At 47.6% G+C, this 26,058-nt stretch overlaps 1 protein-coding gene and 5 non-coding genes across 6 annotated transcripts in view; 2 read left to right on the top strand and 4 right to left on the bottom strand.

The window, feature by feature from the left end:
* The window catches only part of LOC125629204 (uncharacterized), a 570,105-nt gene that overhangs the window by 208,241 nt on the left and 335,806 nt on the right, over nucleotides 1-26,058 (bottom strand). The gene's annotated exons all lie outside the window — the stretch shown is intronic.
* On the top strand, nucleotides 5,334-5,406 carry TRNAV-AAC (transfer RNA valine (anticodon AAC)). Its single transcript has one exon. It is a non-coding gene; the product is annotated as a tRNA-Val (tRNA).
* TRNAK-CUU (transfer RNA lysine (anticodon CUU)) lies at nucleotides 9,295-9,367 on the bottom strand. The gene has a single exon. It is a non-coding gene; the product is annotated as a tRNA-Lys (tRNA).
* On the bottom strand, nucleotides 11,765-11,846 carry TRNAS-GCU (transfer RNA serine (anticodon GCU)). The gene has a single exon. It is a non-coding gene; the product is annotated as a tRNA-Ser (tRNA).
* TRNAV-CAC (transfer RNA valine (anticodon CAC)) lies at nucleotides 20,688-20,760 on the bottom strand. The gene has a single exon. It is a non-coding gene; the product is annotated as a tRNA-Val (tRNA).
* TRNAT-UGU (transfer RNA threonine (anticodon UGU)) lies at nucleotides 24,890-24,963 on the top strand. The gene has a single exon. It is a non-coding gene; the product is annotated as a tRNA-Thr (tRNA).

The raw sequence follows: 26,058 nt of genomic DNA, 5'->3' as shown, positions 1-26,058 counted from the left end.
CTCGATGGGAAGTAAAGGGAATTGTCCAGTGCTGCCCTTGGCTCCAGGCTGATTTTTCCTGGGAGGGGACGTGGAACTGTTTGTTTGCTGTTGAGAAGGGAGCCAGGCCAGTTCTCAGGGAACGGGAACTCCCAGCATCTTCCCAGCCCAAGCCAGGCTGCTGCCCTGTCCCAGCCTCTGTCCCCCTGGGGGCCCTGCATGTCTGACTCGAGAGCATGCGGGGAGCAGCCGCTGACGCAGAGGACAGCCTGGGCTGGGCAAGTGCTAGGAGCTCAGCGCCAGAGGCCTATACTGCCTCCCTCCCCAGCAGCAAACGATCAGTCCCCACCCCCTCCCTGGGACAGCAGCCTGGAGTTAAGGGCAGCACCCAGTGGGGGTTTCTCTTTTTGCCCCTACTGGGGTGAGCAGGGACCTGGGGGTGTTTCTAGCAGAGGAATCATAGAATCATAGAATATAAGGGTCGGAAGGGACCCCAGAAGGTCATCTAGTCCAACCCCCTGCTCGAAGCAGGACCAATTCCCAGTTAAATCATCCCAGCCAGGGCTTTGTCAAGCCTGACCTTAAAAACCTCTAAGGAAGGAGATTCTACCACCTCCCTAGGTAACGCATTCCAGTGTTTCACCACCCTCTTAGTGAAAAAGTTTTTCCTAATATCCAATCTAAACCTCCCCCACTGCAGCTTGAGACCATTACTCCTCGTTCTGTCATCTGATACCATTGAGAACAGTCTAGAGCCATCCTCTTTGGAACCCCCTTTCAGGTAGTTGAAAGCAGCTATCAAATCCCCCCTCATTCTTCTCTTCTGCAGGCTAAACAATCCCAGCTCCCTCAGCCTCTCCTCATAACTCATGTGTTCCAGACCCCTAATCATTTTTGTTGCCCTTCGCTGGACTCTCTCCAATTTATCCACATCCTTCTTGAAGTGTGGGGCCCAAAACTGGACACAGTACTCCAGATGAGGCCTCACTAATGTCGAATAGAGGGGAACGATCACGTCCCTCGATCTGCTCGCTATGCCCCTACTTATACATCCCAAAATGCCATTGGCCTTCTTGGCAACAAGGGCACACTGCTGACTCATATCCAGCTTCTCGTCCACTGTCACCCCTAGGTCCTTTTCCGCAGAACTGCTGCCTAGCCATTCGGTCCCTAGTCTGTAGCTGTGCATTGGGTTCTTCCGTCCTAAGTGCAGGACCCTGCACTTATCCTTATTGAACCTCATCAGATTTCTTTTGGCCCAATCCTCCAATTTGTCTAGGTCCTTCTGTATCCTATCCCTCCCCTCCAGCGTATCTACCACTCCTCCCAGTTTAGTATCATCCGCAAATTTGCTGAGAGTGCAATCCAAACCATCCTCCAGATCATTTATGAAGATATTGAACAAAACCGGCCCCAGGACCGACCCTTGGGGGACTCCACTTGATACCGGCTGCCAACTAGACATGGAGCCATTGATAACTACCCGTTGAGCCCAACAATCTAGCCAGCTTTCTACCCACCTTGTAGTGCATTCATCCAGCCCATACTTCCTTAACTTGCTGACAAGAATACTGTGGGAGACCGTGTCAAAAGCTTTGCTAAAGTCAAGAAACAATACATCCACTGCTTTCCCTTCATCCACAGAACCAGTAATCTCATCATAGAAGGCGATTAGATTAGTCAGGCATGACCTTCCCTTGGTGAATCCATGCTGGCTGTTCCTGATCACTTTCCTCTCATGCAAGTGCTTCAGGATTGATTCTTTGAGGACCTGCTCCATGATTTTTCCAGGGACTGAAGTGAGGCTGACTGGCCTGTAGTTCCCAGGATCCTCCTTCTTCCCTTTTTTAAAGATTGGCACTACATTAGCCTTTTTCCAGTCATCCGGGACTTCCCGGTTCGCCACGAGTTTTCAAAGATAATGGCCAATGGCTCTGCAATCACAGCCGCCAGTTCCTTCAGCCCTCTCGGATGCAACTCGTCCGGCCCCATGGACTTGTGCACGTCCAGCTTTTCTAAATAGTCCCTAACCACCTCTATCTCCACAGGAGTTGGCACTGAATTGGGGAACCAGCTTTTAATAACAGGCAGCTCACGTTCAGACAAATCTTGTGGCAAATTTATTTATAACATAAAAGAATTCATAAGTAAACGGGCAGGAATTATTGGGACTCTTTTCTCTGAGTGTTCCCGGCCATAGAAAGAAATGGCTTTTTGTCTTTTCATGATATGGGAATCAGATTCGTTTGCTGTTCAGAATCAATGTACACACAAGCCTGTTGTGTTTCATTTCTTAGGTTACATCGCCATCATGTGTCCATTTCCTTCCCCTCCTTTGGCACCTTAGAGACTAACCAATTTATTTGAGCATAAGCTTTCGTGAGCGACAGCTCACTTCATCGGATGCATACTGTGGAAAGTGTAGAAGATCTTTTTATACACACAAAGCATGAAAACCCCTCCCACACACAAACCCACGCTCCTGCTGGTAATAGCTTATCTCCTTACAATGTGTACGATAATCAAGTTGGGCCATTTCCAGCACAAATCCAGGTTTTCTCCCCCCACACATACACACACAAACCCACTCTCCTGCTGGTAATAGCTTATCTAAAGTGCTCACTCTCCTTACAATGATGTGTATGATAGTCAAGGTGGGCCATTTCCAGTACAAATCCAGGGTTTAACAAGAACGTCTGGAGGGGGGCAGGGGTAGGATAAATCAAGGGGAAATAGGTTACCTTGCATAATGAAATAGCCACTCCCAGTCTCTATTCAAGCCTAAGTTAATTATATCCAATTTGCAAATAAATTCCAATTCAACAGTCTCTTTGAATTTGAATACACATTGTAAGGTAGATAAGCTATTACCAGCAGGAGAGTGGGTTTTGGGCAGGGGGGGAGAAAACCTGGATTTGTGCTGGAAATGGCCAAACTTGATTATCATACACATGGTAAGGAGTCTCTACGTAAAAGAATAAATGGACACAAATCAGATGTCAAGAATTATAACATTCATAAACCAGTCGGAAAACACTTCAGTCTCTCTGGTCACACGATTACAGACATGAAAGTTGCGATATTACAACAGAAAAACTTCAAATCCAGACTCCAGCGAGAGACTGCTGAATTGGAATTCATTTGCAAATTGGATACAATTAACTTAGGCTTGAATAGAGACTGGGAGTGGCTAAGTCATTATACAAGGTAACCTATTTCCCCTTGTTTTTTCCTACCCTCCCCCCCCCCAGACGTTCTTGTTACTTTCACGGCTGTTACTGTGAAACCTTTCCCTCCTTTCTGTGCAAAGCGCTGGTATTTTGCACAGTAAAGGTATTTCCTGAGGAGGGAAAGGGAGCTGCATTCACTTAATGAGCAATCACTAGAAAATGAACATCAGAACAGCCACGCTATGTCAGACCAATGGTCCAGCTAACCAGTATCCTGTCTTCTGACAGTGGCCAATGCTAGGTACTTCTGAGGGAATGAACAGAACAGGGACTCATCAAGTGATCCATCCCCTGTTGCCCATTCCCAGCTTCTGGTGACAGATTAAACCCATTAGATGAGGCCTCCATCCCTCACAGAAATCATCTCCCTTCTTCAGGTAAAGGACATTCTGGATCTTTCCTTATCCTTGAAGAGACCAAGCGTTAGAATCTGCTGTATCCAGCCACTTCTGTACATAGCAGGAATGAACACAAAGAGTTCCTTTAGAAGGAGCTGTCTCCTTCCTTCGCAGGTTAGATTTTTCTTCCTCCCACACTTTTCATCACGCTTGGAGCCTGACTCAGTTCAGAGCTGAAATGCTGCCTCTTTGAACACAGTCAAGAAACTGTCTGTGCTATGGACAGAAATGGGATTCAGACCCCCTTCTCTACAGGAAGCTATAGCTTGAATACATTGAAATACATTGTGCGACCCTCTGGGTAGGTGGGAAAAGAGAAGCCAGCTCAGCACATGATGAAACTGGAGCCTAATTCCTCCGAGGAGAGGAAGACCTCTTTCTTCTCTTTGTCCTAAACCGCCCCCTTCCTTGGATAACCCTTTGCTGGGATCAGAATGGATGGGGAACAGCCGTTTCTGAGGATTAATTTCACATCATATTTGGTGTTGATTCCTAGATTTTACAGCCAGACTAGATCACTATGTACATCCGGTCTGACCTCATTCGTAACAGAGTCCAGAGAATTTTCCCCAGTGACTCCTACATCCACCCCAACATCTTCTGGTTGAATGAGCACGGTTCATTCAGAAAGTCATGAGGTTTGGATGTAAAAGGTGTGAAGTGATGGGAAAACTGGCCCTTCCTCCTAGTTTAAATTCTTTAACTCCTACATCTAGACAATAATACTCAGCTCTTTACTGGCCATAAATGAAACCCAGGTCTCGCTAGGGTTGATCGAAGAGGTTTTTCTGTACCGTCAGCACGGTTGAGCGGTCTAAGGCACAAGACTCTATATCTCAAGTCAGTGTTCTGGTCTCTGAATAGAGATGTCTGTTTAAATCACACTCCATTGGCTCATTTCAATCAGCTTCGTCACTTGGAGACACAGTTGCTGGAGAAAGCCTAGTATGGCTGACAAAAATCTGTGTGCATGCATTCCCCAGTGGTTAGAATTTTGTGCTCTTACTCTCAATTCCCAGTTGGGGAAGGACTTTTTCTAACAAAAATTTACTTTCCATTCTTCACTTGCAAGTCAAACAAAAAATACAATATTCCCCCCACCCCAACTCCCCATTCATCTTCATGCTGCTGGAAAACTCTGTACCTGAAAGCCCAGGCTCTACGCCCTTTTGTAGAACTAGATCTGCTTTTCCCCCCTGATTCATTGTATCAGGTTTCTCAGCTTTGGTTGCCCCATTTGTCAACTCTGTGCAGGCAGGAAACAGCCAAAGTGCTGATTTCCCGGCGCATTGGTTACGGGATCATGGTGTTTGCACAGCGTCTGCATGTCCATCTTTCGCCTCCTTTTCCTCCTCAGTAAGCCGAACCCTTTCCCACAGATACTTCCATCAGAAACTGTAGTGACCCAAGGACCTGCAGGTTTCCCTCACTCATCTTTATTTTACTGCATTTCAGTGTTTTGTATGGTTGTCACTGGAAGCTGTCAGGGAAATGTCCATGAAAAAGTAGAGTGGATGTGAGCTTTGTTGGTTGTGAGATTTGTCTGTGTTTTGTGTCATTGTGAGATGCGCAAATTGGAGGTGCCCTTGCAGCATTTGTGATGATTGTCTGAGTTAAAACAGAAGTTCTTGGTGCCGTTTGCTTCCCTGTTCTTCAAAGTGACACCAGCTGATGTAGTGGCTACTGAGAGAGCCTTCAAAAAGGGCCCCAAAAGTGACAGTAACCGGTTTCTGTAGTGTAGTGGTTATCACATTTGCCTAACGCGCAAAAGGTCCCTGGTTCAAAACCAGGCAGAAACAGTGCTGCTTTCTCTCTTGTGGCTCCTGTTGTCTTCTTTCCATCCAACTCCTTTCTCAAATACATCCATAGCTTCTATGCTTTCTTCCTCGTTGTTTTTTTTCCTTTCATGAAACTTGAAGTTCAAAAGGAGAACGTTAGCCTGCATGTTGAGGGACGGAATAGACCATCATTTGGGAGATTGCCAGCTACATATCAAATCTGAGCATAGAAGAATCCCAACCCTTTGTCCTGCCTAGTGACCTCCCAGCCAGCAGTGTTCCCCCTCGCTTTTGTTTATTTTGAGCTAACCACAAACAGCCTCGTGTACCCTTTCCATGTCAGAAAAATCTATTTCCTGATGACCACATTTCCCCTCCTTTCCTGGCTAGGCAGGGTTGTGATGTGAGGACTCAGAACATAATAATTGGAAATCGCAAGCGTAGTCACAGCGTAATCATTGTGGAGCTTAAACTTTGTTCTGTAATCCAGCTAATACCTGTTATCTGCCCATGAATTTTCTGTTCCTAGACCAAACACTGCCCTGTTGGATCCGAGTTCTCCGGAATTCTCAGCCGTTGTTTCTGGGGGGGATTGGCTCCAGGCCATTAACATGGATCGATATAAGGATAACTTCACAGCTGCTGGCTATACAACATCACCTTTCCCTTTCTAAATAACGTTTTTCCCATAATATTTTTTAACACTCCGCAACTTGCTCATCTTCAAACCATGTTAACACAAGCTCTGAGCTACAAATTTCCTTCCTGTTCCCTTGATTTTTTTAGCACAGTAAATTGATATAAAAGAAACAGAAAACAAAACAATTTCCAATATTATACATTGAGGACAGGACTTTTTTTTTTTTTAAAGTTTTAATGCCATCTCGTTTTACTCTCTGTCCAGTTTTTATAAATCATCACAAATGCAGTAACGAGGAGTTACAGAAATATACAAGGAATGGATACAGTGTGACCCAGTCGATAGACAGAGAGCTGACTCCATCCGCAGCCTGAAACAATCTCTGTGACAATAAAGAGGGCTGGGAAGGATCTGACACAGAAGTACTTGTATGCCCAATGCAGAGCTGGCACCAATGTAGGAAGAAGTAGAGAAGCTACAGATCGCTGAAGGGGACAGTGAGCCCCTGAAGGGTTATGTTTCCCTCTCTTAGCTAGGCTAGAATGGAAGAGGAGAAAATTCTCTCTCACTCTCGGAGGATGATGGCAATGTCAATTTGTCCTCTCTTTCTGTTCCACTAAAGCTCAGAGACAGGAGGAGACATTTCCTGCCTAAGAGCCTTGAGAGAGCAAGGCTAGGGAGCAGGCAAAGCTAAGGGCCCCGTTACACGGAATCTAACTCCTATCAGCTCGTGTGAGGTGCTATCAAAACCCCGCCCTGGCCTTCTAGGATAGAGTTAGGATTGGCTCCATGTGTTTTCCTGGAAGAGCCTCTAGGTAGGAGGAAGAAGAAGCAGAGAGGGTTGTGTCAAGGTTCCTCCCCCACTCTGAACGCTAGGGTACAGATGTGGGGACCTGCATGAAAAACCTCCTAAGCTTATGTTTACCAGCTTAGGTCAAAACTTCCCCAAGGTACAAAATATTCCACCCTTTGTCCTTGGATTGGCCGCTACCACCACCAAAGTAATACTGGTTACTGGGGAAGAACTGTTTGGAAACATCTTTCTCCCCAAATACTTCCCAAAACCTTGCACCCCACTTCCTGGACAAGGTTTGGTAAAAAGCCTCACCAATTTGCCTAGGTGACTACAGGCCCAGACCCTTGGATCTTAAGAACAATGAACAATCCTCCCAACACTTGCACCCCCCCTTTCCTGGGAATTGTTGGATAAAAAACCTCACCAATTTGCATAGGTGACGGCAGACCCAAACCCTTGGATCTGAGAACAATGAAAAAGCATTCAGTTTTCTTACAAGAAGACTTTTAATAGAAATAGGAGTAAATAGAAGTAAAGAAATCCTCTCTGTAAAATCAGGATGGTAGACACCTTACAGGGTAATTAGATTCAAAACATAGAGAATCCCTCTAGGCAAAACCTTAAGTTACAAAAAAGATACACAGACAGAAATAGTTATTCTATTCAGCACAATTCTTTTCTCAGCCATTTAAAGAAATCATAATCTAACACATACCTAGCTAGATTTCTTACTAAAAGTTCTAAAATGCCATTCCTGGTCTATCCCTGAGAAAAGCAGCATATAGACAGAGACCCTTTGTTTCTCTCCCTCCTCCCAGCTTTTGAAAGTATCTTGTCTCCTCATTGGTCATTTTGGTCAGGTGCCAGCGAGGTTTCAACACATATCTTCACTTGTTGTTCCCTCAACTGGTACTTCATCGTGCTCAGATGGGTTTTGGATACTACGTGAAACTCAAACGGCCTCAGAACAGAGCATAGGCATGTTCCGATTGTGGACCTTTCATACAAGTAGAGCTGTGCAAATCATTTATTTCCTTCCTAGCTAGCCTAACCTATATAATAATAATACTAATTAATAATCATCCAGGTTGACCCAAGATTATTTTTTTTCAGTTTTCTTGTTGAAACAAAATTTAAAAAAATCATTTTTGGTCCACCAAAATATTTCAGGAAATAAAATATTCATCCAAAAACTATTCAGCCAGCTCCATAGACTAGTCTTCAGAATTAAGCAGCTGGAGAGAAGGATCAGTAGCCTCTTCCATTCCTGAAGTCTAGCTGCTGAAGGGTGGGATGGATCAGAAAATAACAATTGGAAATTTCTAAGCCAGCCTTTCAACACACACAACACCACTTTTCCCTTTTGAAATACCATTATTTCCTTTGCCCTTTTTCACATCAACCTCTTGTTCTTCTTCAAATGATGTTACCACAAGCTCTGAGATACTAATTTCCTTACTGCGCCCTTAATATTTTTAAAAACAACAAGGAGTCCTTGTGGCACCTTAAAGACTAGCAAATTTATTTGGGCATAAAATTTTGTGGGCTATAACCCACTTCATCAGATGCATGGAGTGGAAAATACAGTAGGCAGGTATAAATACACAGCACATGAAAAGATGGGAGTTACCTTACAGAGTGTGTGTGTGTGTGTGGCGGGGGTCAATGCTAACGAGTCCAATTCAGTTAGGGTGGATGTGGCCCATTTCCAACAGTTGACAAGGAGGTGTGAGTATCAACAGAGGGAAAATTATTTTTTGTAGTGACTTGGCCACTCCCAGTCTTTATTCAGGCCTAAGTTGATGGTGTAAAATTTGCAAATTACTTCCAGTTCTGCAGTTTCTCATTGAACTCTGTTTTTGAAGGGTTTTTTTGTTAAAAAATGGCCACTTTTAAGTCTGTTATTGAGTGTCCAGGGAGATTGAAGTGCTCTCCTAGTGGTTTTTTAATGTTACAATTTTTGATGTCTGATTTGTGTCCATTTACTCTTTTGCATCGAGACTGTCTGGTTTGTCCAATGTACATGGCAGAGGGGCATTGCTGGCACATGATGGTATCTCTCAGGGTGAGGGATAAGTCAGGGTTTGAGCATTGGCCTGCTAAACCCAGGGTTGTGAGTTCACTTCTTGAGGGGGCCATTTAGGGATCTGGGGCCAAAATTGGGGATGGGTCCTGCTTTGAGCAGGGGGTTGGACTAGATGACCTCCCTGAGGTCCCTTCCAACCCTGATATTCTATGATCATGTTGGTAGATGTGCAAGTGAACAAGCCCCTGATGGTGTGGCTGATGTGGTTAGGTCCTATGATGGTGTCCCTTGAATATGTGGAAATGTCAGTTTGTTCTCTCTTCCTGTGCTATCTAAGCTAAGAAGAAGAGACATTTCCTGCATAAGATTGTTGAGAGGCAAGAAAGTGCATTTCATTTTGGGCTCACCATATAAAGAAAAAAGCACACTTAAGGTAGTAAGATCAAGCACCCAACATGGGGCTCAAACCCATGACCCTGAGACTAAGAGTCTCATGTTCTACCAACTGAGCTAGCCAGGCTGTCTGTAGCACTTTTTCAAAGGCACAGTCCCAGTGTGAGTTGAGATTCCTTTTCTGACATTTGCCTTCTGTCTTCATTCCTTCACTCTCCAGCTAGCAAGCAGGGGCTATTACAAGGCTGGTTAGATGCTGGTTTCTACATCAGAGAGCTGGGGTTGATTTACCAGCTGGTCAGAGAAACAAGGACAGGAGGGTGGAATTTAGTGTCTCCCACCATGGGGAGATGCTCTTTGACTCACATAGTGGGGGAGAGTCAGAAAAAGCTTCTCAGCTCCCAGAGAGGGGGTAGACAAGTAGGTTCCCCCCAAGCCACACACACATTTTTGCATGACATCAGATCTCCTGCGGAGAAGCTTCTCAAAGAATATGTGGCCCCAGGAGTGTCAGAGAAGGGAATCACAGTTTGCCTTACGAGGTGGGTGAGGGAAACCTGTAGGTCCTTAGACCCCTCCTGCATCTGATGAAACCATTTGTGGGAAAGAGTCTGTGGTAGCCGAGCAGGACAAGGAGAGGACAGAAGGGCTTGCAGCTGGTGTGCAATCCCCATGCTCCCAGTGGCCCAAAAGAAGCAGGGTTCAGCACTTTGTCATCTTCCTCAGAACGCAGCACTGACAAAATGAGAGCTACACTAAGGGGCAGCTAAAGCCATGAGACCTGTGAAAATGAATCAGCCTCCCATCAGGTGGCATCAACTCCCCTCTCTGGGTTTCTATCCCAGAAATACTTTCAGCTCAATAATTTTTTCCCCTGAGAGAGGCTCCAGATTATAAACAGAAGAAGAAGCGGAGAGGAGTGCACTGGGGTCAATGAAAGCAGAGGAAAATTGCTCCTCTTGTGATTTCTTTGTTTTGCTCCTGTGAAGCTGATGGAGGAACTGGAAGCATAATTTGAGATTGTGACACCATGTCGTCCATTTTTGGGGCTCGGTTTGTGACACTGAGCACAGGGGATCCTTCACTCTCTCTTCTTGTCCCTTCAGGGCAATGGAGACTGGAGCAGCGTCTGAGATTGGCGAAGTAGGAGCCTGAGAAAGCCAAAGCTGGTTGTCAGAAAGAAATGGCCCTACGTGGTCCTTTAAGTGGTGGGCTCTGGGGTTTTAACAGCTGAGTCGTGGGTTCGATTCCCACAGGGCAATGAAAGTTTTTAAACAAAAATCTCCATTCATTCCACATTTGAAATTGGGAGTAAAAGAGGGCTCCTTGTCCTTATCAACACGGGAGAGAATGGCTTTTTTCTTAGCAAATATTTTTAAAGGGCACTGACTCGAGCTGCAGATCTCATTTCATTTGTATTTACAATGGAATGATTCTTTCTAGTATAGACAGAAATTCTTCAGCTAGCCTTGGATTCCACAGGAATACTAGAAGCAATGGTGTCTAACTAATACCTGCCTTTTTTTCGGAGAACAGGAATATCTGAGTTTTCCATGGACATTTCCCGTCCAGCACCTCGGGCCTCATCCAACAATATAGGAAACCGACATGCAGTCAAATACATGGAAAGTTTCTCAGCAAAGGGTTCACTGAGCAGGCCAGGGGAAAAGTTTTGCCAGAACACTTGGTTATAATATTCCACCCTGACCTTAAATGGAAAGCAAGGAGATGACTCTTAGAGCACACAACCAGAGTAGGTAGGGCACCCACTTACGACTCAAAACCACCGATTATGAGTCTCACGTTCTACATTGTCAATGTAAAGCTAGGCTCGCTGCTGGCCCATTAAAGGTATCCACACTCGCAAGGTCTATCCCAGAAACCGTGTATAATGCAGACTTCTCCAAGATAGCACAGAGACAATGGACACTGCTTGACTCACATCCTAGCAAAGGAGCTTTCTAGAAAGTTGGAAGAAACTATGAAAGAGGGGAAGAGACATCATGACTTGGCCTCGCTCCCCCACAACTCAACACCTGGAAACACATCAGGAGGACAAAGACTGAACTGAAATAATTCAGAGATCAGAAGAGAATAATAATAATAATAATAATAATTCATTCAAATCTGGTATTTCAGAAGAAAATTTTCAATTTGGGGGATTTTGTTTTCCCAGTCAGACCTTGCCAAGGGAAGCAGAGAGAAAATGTTTGAGTTGCCTCCTTCAGAACAGCTTGGCCTGGACACTCTAGCTGTGGGTCACTGTCGTGGCCTTGCTGTGGATGGGGGCATTTTAATAATTTGGGGCGGTCCCAGGGTGTTTGGGGGAGATTATGAGGATATTACCTTTTGAGATAAGATATAGAGAGCTAGACAATTCTTTCAGCACCACATTTCATTTGAAGCGGGGGATCTGAGTACCTGAGAAGGTTTTTGTTTGCAGGAAGCACCATGGTTTGGTCTGTCATTGTACCAAAGGGGGGATATGGTTGTTTGTAAAGGAAGAGAGAAGACTGAACGCCTTCGATGAGGATGGGATTCGAACCCATGCGTGCAGAGCACAATGGATTAGCAGTCCATCACCTTAACCACTCGGCCACCTCATCTGAGCTGTCAGAAAAAGGACAGGAGGAGAAATCTAAGGCCAGCAGAGATAGGGCTAATAAGGAGTTTTTAAATACTAAGCATAAGCAGGGTCTGAATGAGCTCCCCTCTCACATCTAGTGAGGAGCTGGGGGGGAAAAACTTCAGGAACAGACCTGTATGAGTGAAGGGCAGCAGAACATACCTAGTCCATCCTGATGGAGGGGCTAGGTGGGTGAGGAATACTTTTTATTGGACTGCATAGAAGTGATTGAGGACTTCACCTAAACCAGTGGTGCCCAAACTTGTGCCCTCTTATCCGTGTCTGCGGCCCCTCGGAAGCTGCAGTCGAGAACCAGGGCTGGGAGTGGGGCTCTTGTTTCCTGGGAAGTGGGGTGCGGACGGGTGTAAGGGTGATGAGGCTGGGCCAGAAGCCAGGGGCCCAGGCTGAGGGTGGGGTTGGGGAATAGAATATCAGGGTTGGAAGGGACGTCAGGAGGTCATCTAGTCCAACCCCCTGCTCAAAGCAGGACCAACACCAACTAAATCATCCCAGCCAGGGGTTTGTCAAGCCTGACCTTAAAACTTCTAAGGAAGGAGATTCTACCACCTCCCTAGGTAACGCATTCCAGTGTTTCACCACCCTCTTAGTGAAAAAGTTTTTCCTAATATCCAACCTAAACCTCCCCCACTGCAACTTGAGACCATTACTCCTTGTCCTGTCCTCTTCCACCACTGAGAATAGTCTAGAACCATCCTCTCTGGAACCACCTCTCAGGTAGTTGAAAGCAGCTATCAAATCCCCCCTCATTCTTCTCTTCTGCAGACGAAACAATCCCAGTTCCCTCAGCCTCTCCTCATAAGTCATGTGTTCCAGACCCCTAATCGTTTTTGTTGCCCTTCACTGGACTCTCTCCAATTTATCCACATCCTTCTTGTAGTGTGGGGCCCAAAACTGGACACAGTACTCCAGATGAGGCCTCACCAATGAGGAATAGAGGGGAACGATCACGTCCCTCGATCTGCTGTCTATGCCCCTACTTATACATCCCAAAATGCCATTGGCCTCCTTGGCAACAAGGGCACACTGTTGACTCATATCCAGCTTCTTGTCCACTGTCACCCCTTTTCCGCAGAACTGCTGCCTAGCCATTCGGTCCCTAGTCTGTAGCGGTGCATTGGATTCTTCTGTCCTAAGTGCAGGACCCTGCACTTATCCTTGTTGAACCTCATCAGATTTCTTGTGGCCCAATCCTCCAATTTGTCTAGGTACCCTCTGTATCCTATCCCTACCTGCCACCGTATCTACCACTCCTCCCAGTTTAGTATCATCTGCAAATTTACTGAGAGTGCAATCCACACTATCCTCCAGATCATTTATGAAGGTATTGAACAAAACCGGCTCCAGGACCGAGCCTTGGGGCACTCCACTTGATACCGGCTGCCAACTAGACATGGAGCCATTGATCACTACCCGTTGAGCCCAACAATCTAGCCAACTTTCTACCCACCTTATAGTGCATTCATCCAGCCCATACTTCTTTAACTTGCTGACAAGAATACTGTGGGAGACCATGACAAAAGCTTTGCTAAAATCAAGAAACAATACATCACTGCTTGCCCTTCATCCACAGAACCAGTAATCTCATCATAGAAGGTGATTAGATAAGTCAGGCATAACCTTCCCTTGGTGAATCCATGCTGACTGTTCCTGATCACTTTCCTCTTGTGTAAGTGCTTCAGGATAGATTCCTTGAGGACCTCTTCCATGATTTTTCCGGGGACTGAGGTGAGGCTGACTGGCCTGTAGTTCCCAGGATCCTCCTTCTTCCCTTTTTTAAAGATTGGCACTACATTAGCCTTTTTCCAGTCATCCGGGACTTCCCCCGTTCGCCACGAGTTTTCAAAGATAATGGCCAATGGCTCTGCAATCACAGCCGCCAATTCCTTTTGCAGTCTCGGATGCAACTCGTCCGGACCCATGGACTTGTGCACGTCCAGCTTTTCTAAATAGTCCCTAACCACCTCTTTCTCCACAGAGGGCTGGGCACCTACTCCCCATGCTGTGTTGCCCAGCGCAGCAGTCTGGGCGCTGACCTTGTTCGTGAAGACAGAGGCAAAGAAAGCATTGAGTACATTAGCTTTTTCCACATCCTCTGTCACTAGGTTGCCTCCCTCATTCAGTAAGGGGCCCACACTTTCCTTGGCTTTCTTCTTGTTGCCAACATACCTGAAGAAACCCTTCTTGTTACTCTTAACATCTCTTGCTAGCTCCAGGTGTGATTTGGCCCTCCTGATTTCATTCCTACATGCCCGAGCAATCTTTTTATACTCTTCCCTGGTCATCTGTCCAATCTTCCACTTCTTGTAGGCTTCTTTTTTATGTTTAAGATCCGCTAGGATTTCACCGTTAAGCCAAGCTGGTCGCCTGCCATATTTACTATTCTTTCGACACATCGGCATGGTTTGTCCCTGTAATCTCAATAGGGATTCCTTGAAATACAGCCAGCTCTCCTGGACTCCTTTCCCCCTCATGTTAGTCCCCCAGGGGATCCTACCCATCAGTTCTCTGAGGGAGTCAAAGTCTGCTTTCCTGAAGTCCAGGGTCCATATTCTGCTGCTTACCTTTCTTCCCTGTGTCAGGATCCTGAACTCGACCAACTCATGGTCAGTGTCTCCCAGATTCCCATCCACTTTTGCTTCCCCTACTAATTCTTCCCGGTTTGTGAGCAGCAGGTCAAGAAAAGCTCCCCCCCTAGTTGGCTCCTCCAGCACTTGCACCAGGAAATTGTCCCCTACGCTTTCCAAAAACTTTTTGGATTGTCTATGCACCGCTGTAGTGCTCTCCCAGCAGATATCAGGATGATTAAAGTCGCCCATGAGAACCAGGGCGTGCGATCTAGTAGCTTCTGTGAGTTGCCGGAACAAAGCCTCGTCCACCTCATCCCCCTGGTCCGGTGGTCGATAGCAGACTCCCACCATGACATTACCCTTGTTGCTCACACTTCTAAACTTAATCCAGAGACTCTCAGGTTTTTCTGCAGTTTCATACCGGAGCTCTGAGCAGTCATACTGCTCCCTTACATACAGTGCTACTCCCCCACCTTTTCTGCCCTGCCTGTCCTTCCTGAACAGCTTATATCCATCCATGACAGTACTCCAGTCATGTGAGTTATCCCACCAAGTGTCTGTTATTCCAATCACGTCATAATTCCTTAATATCATCAGGACCTCCAGTTCTCCCTGCTTGTTTCCCAGGCTTTGTGCATTTGTATATAGGCACTTGAGATAACCTGCTGATCGCCCCTCATTCTCAGTATGAGGTAGGAGCCCTCCCCTCACAAACATTCCTGCCTGTGCTTCCTCCCGGTATCCCGCTTGCCCACTTACCTCAGGGCTTTGGTCTCCTTCCCCCGGTGAACCTAGTTTAAAGCCCTCCTCACTAGGTTAGCCAGCCTGCTCGCAAATATGCTCTTCCCTCTCTTTGTTAGGTGGAGCCCGTCTCTGCCCAGCACTCCTCCTTCATGGAACATCATCCCATGGTCAAAGAATCCAAAGCCTTCTCTCCAACACCACCTGCTTAGCTTTTCGTTGACTTCCACGATTCGACGGTCTCTACCAAGGCCTTTTCCTTCCACAGGGAGGATGGACGAGAAGACCACTTGCACCTCAAACTCCTTTATCCTTCTTCCCAGAGCCACGTAGTCCACAGTGATCCGCTCAAGGTCATTCTTGGCAGTATCATTGGTGCCCACGTGGAGAAGCAGGAAGGGTAGCGATCCGAGGGCTTGATGAGTCTCGGCAGTCTCTCCGTCACATCACGAATCTGAAGAGCAGGGGCAGAGTGGAACTGAGTGGTGCTCCCTCCCTGCCCTCCATGGGGGCTTGCTCAGGCCCTGAGGTGCCCCCATGAACATTCCTCTGCGCCTCCCTAGGAGGCATACCCCACATTTTGGGGACCACTGACCCATCTCGCTAAGCAGGGACTAGTGATGCCAAAGCCCAGGGAAAGGTAGAAGAAGTGCAGGGACCCCGGCACTGGAACCATGGCCTTGCCCCCCCCCCCTTCTGCCTGAAGCCCCACCCTCTTCACGCCTTCCACCCAGGGCCCCATCAACGACATTATCTCTGTTCCACCCCTTCCCCCACTGCCCCACCCTGCTCGCTCCTTAACCCCCCTGTGGCCCTGAGAACAGAGAAGCTCTGTGCCCTGTCTGCAGTCCCCCGGCCATAGCAGGGAGCGAGAGCACCTCCAGCCCTGGGGCTGACATAGGGGAGACTTTTCCAGGGGGCCTAATTTGGCCAGGGGCCCTAATCATGGGCCCCATTGGCCAATGTGGCAACCCGCCACTGCCCCCTTGGCAACACAGCTTTGGGGAGGCTGTGCACTCTGCCAGCGTAGTGTCAGAAACTGCTTCCTGGGGCGGGGGGGGGGCTCCCAGATTTCTCCCTGCTTCTTCCCAGCTCAGCCCCTCCCACAATGTTCCTCCATGGCCCCATAGAGGGTTGTGGGGGAGCAAGGAGCAACACGAAGTGTTCCATGCATCCTGGTCACTTTCCCCACCTGGGCTGTGCTCAGAGGCGAGCATCAGAAGCTGCTTCTCTCTGCCCTCCCCATATACAGCCCAGGGGAGGAAAGTGACCTGGATGCAGGGAGCTCTGAAGTCACTCCTCACCCCCCTCAACCTCCGCAACCCCTAGGGGTCCCCGGAAGAGCAGCATTCCAGAGAGAAGAAGGCAGCAATGCCAGGTGCCCCATGCACACAGGTCAGTTTCCCCACATGGGTGCAGGAGGGGTACAGCAATTAGGGGTGAAGGGGGTGCAGGAGGGGACTATGGGAGTTAAGGGCAAAGGGGACACAGTGTAGGGGTTAGGGCACAGGAGGGGACAGGGGTTAGGGGTGAAGGAGGTGCAAGGGTTAGGAGTGCAGGAACTAGGGGCAAAGGGGGAGTGGGGAGCCCACAGGGGCCTGGGGCAATGGGTGTGCCAAAGTACAAGTTTTGCCCAGGGTGCCATTTTCCCTAAGGCTGGTCCTGGGGAGGAGTTTCCTCATTGATAATATTTCTTGCTGGGAGGGGGAAGAGGAGAAAAGAGGTGTTTTCGCTCTCTCTTTCCTCTCCATTTTTTCCCATTCCTTCAATTCCAGAATTCTCCCTTGTATTTCAGACTGGGATTAAAGGCAGCTCCAGACTTTCCCTCTCTCCCTTCTGGGAAATCAAGTTCAAGTTTTTACAAGGAGCTAAAGAAGCCTCAATTCCGCATCTGAATTAATGTCACATTTCTCACTACTTGACAGAAAGAAATGTCATGTCAATCCCAGGTGAGTCCACTCCAGTCATGCCGTAGGGCATTGCGTCACCACGTGGGCATTTCACTTCCCTCCTCAGTTTCACCCAGAGACACAATTTCCTTTGCACAGATCCATGAACAGCAAAATCTTTCTGTGTCTCTAGTCTGAGCGAGGGCATTCAATTGCATTGAAACCTTCTCTCCTTCAATGGCAACTTTCGGACAGAGGGGACGTGGCCACCTTCAGCCCTGACAGTGAGATATTCCCTCTCCTCTTTCTTCATGCTGCTGCTGTTATTCCATGAAACATGACGATGGAATAAAAAGCTAGGGTTTACTCCAGGCTGAGGAAAGAAAGGAGCCACCAACTCCCCACAAAATCTCAGTGACCCAAAGAAAACCCGCCCCTGCTATTGGAGATCCAACAGGAAAAGGGACTGTCTGAATTGTCAAAGCAGGGAATGAACAATCTACAGCAAAATCATTAACCACAAACACACTCTAACCATGCTCCAGCCAGAAGGGATATGGGCAGAAATCCTCGCTGTTCAGCCATGGCCACACTTACAGAACTGCACAGCAGCGAGTGTGCTGGGTAAGCTGGTCTGAGCAAAGAATTGGAAATGACCTTTCAATGAGAACAGAACCATAGTGTAGAAAAGCCCCTGTATTAAGTGGTTGTGGCTGAGTGCTTAGGGAGCTGGCCTAGGAAACCATGGGGGTCTTTCTGTGGAGGTTTGGTTCTTGCCAACTAGGGAAGGCTGGTGTGTGGTGTCTTCATGGCTGTACCTTCAGTGCCTGAGCACCCAGAGAGCCAAGTCTCGTCTTCCTCTCAGGCCAAGGACAAGTCTACATTTCAAACATTGAGTCTACACTGCTGCAGCTCGGTAATGAAGATGCTCTGTGCCAGGGTTTCTCAAACTTCATTTCACTGCAACCCCCTGCTGCCAAAGAAACTTACTACATAACCCCGGGAAGGGGGACCAAACACCAAGCCCCTCCACACGGGGCGGGGGGGGAGCTAAAGCTGAAGACCCACCTGTGGTCTGAGAGTAGAAAAGGAGCTCGCTGAAGCAGGGTTTGTCCTTCAAAGTGGGGATTGGACCTGCTTTGAGCAGGGGGTTGGACTAGATGACCTCCTGAGGTCTCTTCCAACCCTGATATTCTATGATTCTATGAAAGTCCTGGAGATCATGACTCCAGCCCACTGTTGTTATAGGGGTATAGCTCAGTGGTAGAGTGTTTGACTGCAAATCAAGTGGTCTGTGGTTCAAATTCCATGAATTGAATTGAATTTGAAGTGCCCTCTTAGAAGCGCTTTTTTTTTTAAAAAAAAAAGGAAAACATTTTCATTTCCATTCTCCATTATGTTCATGAATTCCACTGTATGAGGATTCTTGAAATGACTGTAAACCCTCAATGTTTCACTGTGCAAATGCATAAAAACATAGCAAACCTGGCTATCAACTGAAATCATTCCAGTCTTCTGTGTCTAGTTTATGTTTTCATAAATTAAACAAAGGTATAATATGAATACACATTTGCAGATCCGTGTTCTCCAGAGGCTATTGTTAGGATATAGATATTCAGGCCTGTCTGTAGAGGCCTGTACTCTAAGAATTTAGGTGTATTCTTATCACTTGGCTAGTTCTAGAGGTATAAAAGAATCAAAATCACTGTCTGCCGGTGTAAGGGCCTTCTCTTACTGTGACAGTCTGAGGCCCCTGTGCTTAGGGCTAAGGCCTTTGGCTAAGCAGCAGAGGCAGCCATAAGCTGGGAAGTGAAAGGTCACCTCCTCACATTCCAACCTAGTCACATTGAAATCTGGTGCTATTGGGCTGATAGTAATACAATACTGTCCTGATAATGCCTATCGCCTCCAGAGAAAGGGAAGTGCCTAGAAGATGTAAAAGGAAACTTAGTTTGATAGCATCCTGTCAGGCAAGAACTGACTTATCAATAGCTGGGATGTGAAATCCTCATTTCTGTCTTTGTTCTATCACTGTAGTCCCCATTTCCCTATTGTTTGTCTGTATCATCTCTGTCTAGTTCTGTGATTGTTTCTGTCTGCTGTATAATTAATTTTGCTGGGTGTAAACTAATTAAGGTGGTGGGATATAATTGGTTAAATAATCATGTTACAATATGTTAGGATTGGTTAGTTAAATTTCAGGAAAATGCTTGGTTAAGGTACAGCTAAGCCGAACTCCCGGGTGGGGAAATTGGAATCATATTTAGCTAAAGGGGGAAATGGGAACAGGGACACAGGTGTAAGGCTCTGAGGTGTCAGAACTGGGAAGGGGGACACTAAGGAAGGAAACTGGAATCATGCTTGCTGGAAGTTCACCGCAATAAACATCGAATTGTTTGCACCTTTGGACTTGGGGTATTGTTGCTCTCTGTTCATGCGAGAAGGACCAGGGAAGGAAGTGGGTGAAGGAATAAGCCCCCTAACAGCTATGCTGTGCAGAAGAACAAGAACCACATCCAGTTGGGGTTCAGGAGTCTGATGAGCAAAGGCAACTTGGTGCAGGCTAAAGTCACCAGCACCTTGGCTCCTTCACATTCAATCAGCAGCTAGGACAAGGATATGGCATGAGAAGAAGACCGTGGCTCTGAGCAGGAATATAGCCACCAAGAAGCTGGCTAAAGCTGCCAAGATCCCCAGGAAGGCCACCAGGAGCAGCGGTTCTCACTGGAACATGTCCACCCACTGCTCACAGGCAATTCCCAGGCCCACCACAGCACACTATCTTGATGAGAAAGGATCCCACTCGGCTTAACCATTGCTTCTTTTCCTTCCACCCGGAACCATGCTTCTTTTTCTGGGCTACAAGTAGCCATCCCTGGGATGCCAAGAGGCAGGCACAGGATTCTACCTCCCAGCAGCCAACCACACTACCATGGGTTCGGCCCTCAGAAGGGATCCCAGTTGCTCACAGCCAGCCCTACCCCCGCTTCCAAAGCCGTCAATCACGCCCCCGGGTCGGCCACAAAGGAGGAGTGGTTCTCGCTGCTCCATGTGTGGCAGGGAGCCTCTCAAGCCCATCACCGCACCCCCATCTTGGCCAGAAAAGAGCACGGGCGCACACAAACTCAGACTCCGCTTTGCTTGTCTTCCTTTCACCCAGAAACATCCTTCTTCTCCTGGACTGCAAGTAGCCATCCCTGGGAAACCAGGAGGCAGGCACAGGATTCTACCTCCCAGCAGCCAACCACACCGCCCCTGGCTTTGGCAGAACGAACGGTGACGCTCTGCTAACCCCACTGAGGCACTTAGCTTCTGCCCTGTCTTCCTCAGCATGACTTTCCTCTTTTGCCCTATTCCTGCCTCACTCCCTCCTTTGGCAAGTCACGCAAAGGAGGGCAGCCAGAAGAGCTGGCCTCCATAGGCCAACGTCCAAGGGCAGAGGAGGCCAAGCCACAAGGCTCCAAAAGGTGACTGGCCTAGACCCTCTAGATTCTCAGCTCATTTCACCACCCTCTGTCCTGCGGGGGTCGGGGTTACCCCAGGGACAGGCCAGTGGTAGAAGTAGGAGCGCCTTGCTGGAGAGCTAGAAAAAGTAAACCATCATGTTTCTGCCTGGTTTCGAACCAGGGGCCTTTTGCGTGTGAGGCAAACGTGATAACCACTACACTACAGAAACTCTGTCACAGAGCTCTGCCCCTCCCTTCAAATTCCATCCACTTGGCTGGCTCTCACCCGGGCACACACTGATGGGCAGACCTGGAGAAAGTGGCGACAGCCCTTCGGTAGGTCAGCTGGGAGAGCAAAGGACTGGAGCCGGCGCTCAGGAACTCGTCTTTATGTCTCCCTTGTGACTCCAGCTTGAAGGAGAGCTTCTTTTTCTTCCCCTTGCCGAGAAAGAGCAAGAGAAGAAAGAAAGCTCAGGTGGGCCACCTGGGTGCACAAGCCCATGCTGCTTTTTCCTGCTGCAGAGCCCGAAATGAGGGACTCACGGCGGGTAAAGGCACCGCTGCACTTCCAGAAAACAGCCCACCCCTGCACACAAAGGGACAAAACAACATGCCGAAGCCTGGGATTGAAGCAGGGACCTTTAAATCTTCAGTCTAATGCGCTCCTGGCTGAGCTACTTTGAGAGTTACTAGGTTTCTGTTTGGCCTGCTGTTTCTCTGTCTGGGATGTTTTTGTCAGCCATGGCACTCAAAAAGGACCTCACTGTGAGTGGCCCACGAAGGCAAGATGAATTTTTGCCTGCCTTGCTCAGCTTGACTTGCTTTCTCACCCCATTCCTGTCTTAGTTCCTGGGTTACCTAGTGGCTGAAGGTGACTGGGGCCTAGCGGCACGGGGAGGAAGTTGGGCAGCTGAACCCTGGTGGCAAGAGTCCTGCTGCCACTTGGCACCCCACCCTGTATTCCCGGCTTTACCTACTGGCCGCCAGGGACTTGGTGCCCAGCAGCACAGAGGAAGGAGGTGGACAGAGCTACCCTCGCCTTGAAGCTCAGGCTCATTAAAACTTATTCAGTCTATGATGGCCAATGAGAGACCGACGTCACTTGTTATTTTATCACTTGAAAATGCCATTAGCCAGTCTTTGGATCTCTCTAATGCTGTGCTTCAGTTCATGAGGACAAAGTCGAGAAAGTGACCTTTGAACTAAAGGACTCGGGTTAACAGTCCAACGCTGTTTCTCACTGTAACACTAGTTAAGACTGGTCCACCCTGTGTTGGTGGCTGTTCAATTTCTAGATGTTAGTACATTTCAGTTACTGTTAAAATTAAAAAAAAAAATTCTATATGCTTAAAGGAAATAAACTTTTGTATTTGATTATTTCTGGCATGAATAAAAACAGATGTACAGATCCTAGCCTGCAAATGTATCATCTTATATGACAGAGAAAATCATGCATACAAATTCTGCATCAAAATCATGAAATGAGTTGCAAATGCAATAAAAATAAAATATTCAAAAGTTTAACATGTGAGGGGGGGCATCGCAGACGCTTCTTGCCTGGGGTGCCTTTTGATCTAGGGGAAGCCTGTCAGGGAGAACAGGAGTTAGTTTCACATACCTATTTTCAGGCTGTAATCTGTGGGCACCCTGCCCTGTGGGAGGGATCCCGGTAGCCCAGACTCAGGGCTGGAACAGGCCCCTGTTTTAGGGGGAGACTGCATGGTTTAGAGCAGGGGTGGCCAACCTTCACCTGAGAAGGAGCCAGAATTTACCAGTGTACGTTGCCAAAGAGCCACAGTAATATGTCAGCAGCCCTGCATCAACTCCACCCCCCAGCTCTCACCGCCTCCCGCCCACCGACTGCCCCGCCAATCAGTGTCTCCTCCTCCCTCCCCGCACCGCCCGATCAGCTGTTTCGTGGCATGCAGGAGGCTCTGGGCGGAGGGGAGAGGAGCGAGGGCACGGCAGGCTCAGGGGAGTGGGCTGGAAGGGTTGGAGTGGAGGCAGGGCCTGTGGAAGAGCCAGAGGTTGAGCAGTGAGCACCCCCGGCACATTGGAAAGTTGGTATCTGTAGCTCCACCCCGGAGTCAGCACCTATAGAAGGAGTCGCATATTAACTTCTGAAGAGTCACACGTGGCTCTGGAGCCACAGGTTGCCCGCCCCTGGCTTACAGCAATCTGATGCCTCAAACAATCTGTCTCTCCCAAAGTGTTGGATCTGCATCCCCAGAAGGCTCCTGCACTGCCTCCCCCCTTTTCACAGTCTATAGAAAGGAGCAGCATCAAGGGTTAGTGATGAGCGACAAGGTACAACATGGGTGGCAGAGGCTTCAGGATCCCAGAGTGTTTGCTTGTCTGGGGCATTTTGAGTGAGATCTCAGGGACACATTGTAAGGCAGAATCCCAGGAATATATATGAAAGGAGCATAGGGCCATAAGGACATAAAAACGGCCATACTGGGTCAGATCAAAGGTCCCTATAGCTCAGTATCCTGTCTTCCCATAGTGGCCAATGTCAAGTGCTTCAGAAGGAATGAACAGAACACGTAATCATCAAGTGATCTATCCCTTGTCCCCCATTCACAGCTCCTGGCAAACAGAGGGTAGGAACACCATCCCTATCCATCTTGGCTAATACCCATTGATAGGCCTATCCTCCATGAATATATCTGGTTCATTTTTTGAACCCTGTTTTTAGTCTTGGCCTTCACAATATCCTTTGGCAAGGAGTTCCATTTGTAGACTGCGGGTTGTGTGAAAAAATACTTCTTTTTGTTTGTTTTAAACGTGCTGCCTATTAATTCATTTGGTGGCCCCTAGTTCTTGTCTTAGGAGAGGGAGTCAATAACACTGCCTTATTTACTTACTCACACCAGTTATGATTTTATAGACCTCTAGAATATCCCCCCTTAGTCGTCTTTTTTCCAAGCTGAAAAGTCCCAGTCTTATTCATCTCTCCTCCTATGGCAGATGCTCCATACCCCAAATCATTTTTGTTGCCCTTTTCTGAACTTTTTCCAATCCAATATGTCTTTGAGGTGGGGCGACCACATCTGCATGCAGTATTCAAGATGTAGGCGTACCATGGATTTATATAGAGGCAATATGATCTTATCTGTCTTACTATCTATCCCTTTCTTAATGATTCCCAAATTTTGTCACATCACTGTTTACCCCTTTTTCCAGATCATTTATGAATATGTTGAAGAGTACTGATCCCAGTACCGACCCCCTGGGGGACACACTATTTACCTCTCTCCATTTTGAAAACTGACCATTTATTCCTACCTTTTAACCAGTTATTGATCCACGAGAGGACCTCTCCTTTTATCCCGTGACAGCATAATAGAGCAGAATAGGGTTTCCTTGGAAGGGGGAGTAACTGAGAACATATCAGGAGGTTGTACACATTTATTGTCCTGGTGAAAAAGTGTGTCTGATACTCAGCCTTTCCTTCTCTCCTCCTGGGTCTCTCTTCTGCCAGATTCTTGGCCAGTGCGGCCGCCCTGCAGGCGATGGCAGAGCAGTTTGGTAATAGGGTGCCGGACTCCCCACATAAGAGCGAAGGATGTAAGCGAAAGAACAAAGTTGGCCACCTGGGGAGCTGCTGCAGTCCCATAACCACAGCTGGAAGGGAGAAGAGGAAAAACTCCCTGAAGTGCTCAAAGCAGCACCGAGAAAAGGAAGTTGGTCAGTGAGATCAGTAGCAATAAATATGAAATGAAGGACTGCTTTCCCCTCTGTGATGCCATGTTCGAATTATGTTACTTTACGATGAGATAAAGCTTGAAAATATCCTGCTCTAATTTCAGGATGGGTCTGTAACCATAATCGTTCTCTGTGGGAAGTGGCCTCTAGATAATAATCTTTGGGAAGAGCTGGCTGAAGAGCCTTCCTACGAACCAGGAGATCATGGCTTGGCCTGCCAGTTCTTCCTTGCTGAACCTGGCTTGTCTGCTAGGCTCGTCTTTTTGTATTTCTTCTCATAAAAAGAAAAGACCTCACAGCACAATCCTTGTAAGTGCTCGTTCAGGACGGAGAGAGCTTCCTTGTGGCGAAGCCTTGGAAAGTGGCAAATGCTAAGTCTGAAGCTGATGGAAAGGTACCATGACTCAGAGTTGAGTTGAAGTTGCTGTGACTGAAACCCAGAGCACTAACCACTCTAGGATCACAGCAGCTTGTGGGAGAAGCGCATGTTAGAAGCCCTCTGTCAACTTAGCTGTGGCTTTCCGTGCACAGAAAGCCAGCCCACTCAAGGTCTGCAAGTTTTGTGGGAAATGGGGAACGTCTGTACTTTGGCATAGGAAGGTGTTGTCTTGGACCATCAAGGGGAACAGTTGCAAATAGATAGTTGAGGAAGGCACCATGGCTTAGTAGGTTAAAACGCCTGTCTTGTAAACAGGAGATCCTGGGTTCAACTCCCAGTAGTGCCTTGTTGTACAGCTTTTGTCTCCTCTGCTCATGTTTTCCTCTGTCTTCCTAGGAAACAGAAGAGACCTCCCTTGGCAATGTAAGTAATTGCTTCCTAAGGAAAAGGCTTCTTTGCAGAGGAGCGTTGGAGAGAATCAAATCACCAGCCTGGAGTTGATGAAAAGGCTATTGGTGTTGGGAAGGAGGTTTCTTTGACTGCAATTGCTATGACACCAGAGCTTGTGTCCCATGCCCATGCAATTCACTAGAAATGTCTATGCACAGAGACCCTTCTAGAGGGTTCTCTGTAGGGCTTGCAGGAAATGGAGAATTACTGTCCTTTCACCTTTCATTTTATTGTTGATGAAAGATGGAGCAGTTACGGGAGAAGTCCCAGAGAGTGGCACCGTGGCAGAGCTTGCCAATAAACCTGCTGGATAAAGAGCAAATTCAGGATCCAGCATCCAGTGCTGCCTTGCTGAACGTGCCTCCTCTTGTCACCTTTTGGTCAATCTTTTATGTTCACGGAGAAACCCGCCTTTGACTAGCCATACCCATGCTTGCAAAAGGAACAGGTCTTTTTGCTGACAAGTGTTGAAAGGAGGCATCGGATGAACATGGAAACAAGGTACAGGTTGCTGTAACTCATCTTGCAGGCACGGCTGTTGAATCTGGGCTGCCTCTTACAATACTGTGCTAGTGACAAGTAGCAAAACCCCTCCAGGTGCTGTGATCACTTGGCCAACAACATGCCGTGACACATTATGGACACACTATGGTCCATGTTAAAGAGCTTTCCCTCAACCCTCCCGCTTCCCTGGTTCTTGTCAAGCAAGCAGCAAAAGGCCAGAAGTCCAAAGCACAGACAATGCGATGTTTATTGGGGTTAGTTTCCAAGCAAGCATATTTCAGAGCCCTTCACACCAGTTGGGCTTATCTCTATACGCCAATACAGTCTGTTCCCCAGTGTTCCCTTCCAAGCTCTCATGCCACAGAGCATTTACCCTGTATCCCCCTTCCCAGCTCTGATGCTGCAGAGCCTTGCCTGTGTCCCTGTTTCCCGTCCCCGCCCTTAGCAAGCATGATTCCAATTTCCCCTCCACTTCCTGTTTGACCCC

The sequence above is a fragment of the Caretta caretta genome, chromosome 28, assembly GCF_965140235.1.
Source record: "Caretta caretta isolate rCarCar2 chromosome 28, rCarCar1.hap1, whole genome shotgun sequence".
Classification (NCBI taxonomy): Eukaryota; Metazoa; Chordata; order Testudines; family Cheloniidae; genus Caretta; species Caretta caretta.
Note: the sequence above shows the minus strand (reverse complement) of the source record. Positions and strands in the feature narration are given on the sequence as shown.